Below are 2,500 nucleotides of genomic sequence, written 5' to 3'. Positions count from 1 at the left end.
AGATTAAAAAATTCAGAAGATAGGATTTCCACGATATAGCATCGAGTTCCCTTAGCGATAGTGAATTTGGAAGCGATATTTTGCTGTGCTTCAATAAAACAGCAAGATATTATTATAATGTTCTCGTATCAGTGTAATCAGATTTCACTTATTATTGTAACGTTTCACAGCGTTTCTAGCATTCAAGTCCCCAAGCCTGATTATTGTTCATGTACGAAAGAGCGTGAATGGACCAACATATGTGCAGTCTATGAATTGAGTTGCATGACGTAAGAAATTTGGAACTTGCCGTAGCCCGTGTAATTAGCGTGTTTCAGTCTAATTGTATTGAATTATACTGTATAGAAAATAAAATATACACCCGTGAGAGATAAAAGAATACAAATAAAAACTTGAAGAAAATTATTGCATGACAAAAAGACAGTGACAGTGGATAATTTCTAGAATGCGCATGCCACATTCTTATTCTGATCTAATCTGAGTATTAATCAGAGAATATTTTTGTTAGTTGAGAAAGAAGTATAAAATAAACAAATATTTTGTATCTATTTTATTGGATAAGTGTACTTCAACCATACTGACAAGTTTTTTGCAGTGAATGGTTCTTGTACATATTTGTATCTGCAGTTGTTACAGACTTTAATCTGACAGAGTGGAGTGGTTGTAGGTACTGTGGTTGGTGTGGTGGGTGTGGTAGTGGTTGGTGTGGTGGTGGTGGGTGTGGTAGTGGTTGGTGTGGTGGTGGTAGGGGTAGTAGTGGTAGGTGTGGTGGTGTGAGGCTTGCAAAGTATTAGTGTTATCTTGCATTCATGCTTAACACGCGGAGGAAGTAGTTGCAGGCGTCGTAGTTGGGGTGTTGCTGCAACTGGTATTGTGGTTGTAGTTGTAGTAGCGGTGGTAGTTGTAGTTTTCGTTGAAGTAGTGGTAGACGTTTTACCGCTAAGGTGTATACGCAGGTATCACCGGCGTTGCCTTAGCAGAGTGGAGTGGTTGTAGGTGCTGTGGTGGCGGGTGTGGTAGTGGCGGGTGTGGTGGTGGTGGGTGTAGTGGTGGTGGGTGTGGTGGTGGTGGGTGTAGTGGTGGTGGGTGTGGTTGTGGTAGGGGTAGTGGTAGTAGGGGTAGTAGTGGTTGGTGTGGTGGTGGTGGGTGTGGTAGTGGTTGGTGTGGTGGTTGTAGGGGTAGTAGTGGTTGGTGTGGTGGTGGTAGGGGTAGTAGTGGTTGGTGTGGTTGTGGTTGAGGTGGTGGTAGAGGTGGTGGTGGTCTTCTCGCGGCACCAGATGTAGCAGCGGAAGCCGGGGGCGGTGGTGTCGGCGTTGCTGAAGAAGGTGAGGCGCGTCCAGCCGTCGGAGGTGATGGTTCCGTCGGGAGAGTCGGTGCCGCACTTCCTGCGCACGAAAAGGAAAATGAGAAACACGAATCCACCAAGCGAAGGAAGGTGACGCATTCTATCAAGTCAAAAGGCCAAGGAACTTACTCTTCGCGAGAGCCATGGTATGTCACCACCAGACGGTCATTGACGCAGTCGGTGGAGGATTGCAGTTCGAAGGAAGGACAGATGAACTCCAGGTAGGTGGACTCCTCGGGGTTGCACGAGATCTCGTACTGGCACCTGTGGGCGTGTGCAAGGAGCGTAAACAGAGTTGCAAATCTAGAAAATGAAATCAGTTTCTAATCCAAGATAATGGATGAGTAACGTTTGAAGGGGGAATCACCTGTCGTCGGTGTTGTAGTTCTGCGGGAAGTTGGGCGACTGGATGGCCACTCGCTCGCCGGGGTTCATGGTGGTTGTCCCGCAGGACAGCGTGTCCAGGCGGGGCTCGGGGAACGCGCTGGCCCCGCCCACCGCCGCAACCACGCCCAACAGCAAAAGTCCTGTTACTGACATCCTGAAGTGCCTTCGGCGAAAAGGGAAAATAATAGTTCAGCAGCACCTCCGTATTTCTTGATATATACATATATATACACATATATATAAACACCATTTGTAAATACATATATGTATATACTTATTTGTATGTACATATATGTTTTTTAATTATGTACATACATACTTACATACATACATACATGCATATATATATATATATATATATATATATATATATATATATATATATATATATATATATATATACATATATACATATATACATATTTATGAAATTATGTACACACACACACATATATATACATATATATATATATATATATATATATATATATATATATATATATATATATATATATATATATATATATATATATATATATATATGCGTGTGTGTATGATCGGTTTTATGTTATGAACTCGAACGTCAGGGACTCATGACGGCGCTCTATCATGCCTCATGTGCAAGGATAGAGTCTATTGTGATTTGCAAGGATTCCTATGGTCTTTAGTGCCTCAGTAGGTGGTGTCTGCTACACCTCAGAAGAATGAGAAAGGTATGCTGAACAGCATAATGCCTTGATTATTGCTCCATTGCCAGTGATACTCTGT

At 42.6% G+C, this 2,500-nt stretch overlaps 1 pseudogene across 1 annotated transcript in view; it reads right to left on the bottom strand.

Annotated features, from left to right (window-relative positions):
• Positions 1-537: 537 nt before the first annotated feature.
• Positions 538-2,500, bottom strand: part of LOC122255722 (uncharacterized) — a 3,040-nt pseudogene continuing 1,077 nt past the window's right edge. Inside the window, exons 2-5 of the transcript XR_015192221.1 lie at positions 1,713-1,895; positions 1,475-1,609; positions 984-1,385; positions 538-936 (exon numbers count right to left, since the gene is read on the bottom strand). The product of XR_015192221.1 is annotated as an uncharacterized LOC122255722 (transcript). The remainder of the gene's footprint in view (positions 937-983; positions 1,386-1,474; positions 1,610-1,712; positions 1,896-2,500) is intronic.

The sequence above is a fragment of the Penaeus japonicus genome, unplaced genomic scaffold (genome assembly GCF_977035675.1).
Source record: "Penaeus japonicus unplaced genomic scaffold, GWHDUDI00000001_assembly GWHDUDI00000025, whole genome shotgun sequence".
Lineage (NCBI taxonomy): Eukaryota > Metazoa > Arthropoda > Malacostraca > Decapoda > Penaeidae > Penaeus > Penaeus japonicus.
Note: the sequence above shows the minus strand (reverse complement) of the source record. Positions and strands in the feature narration are given on the sequence as shown.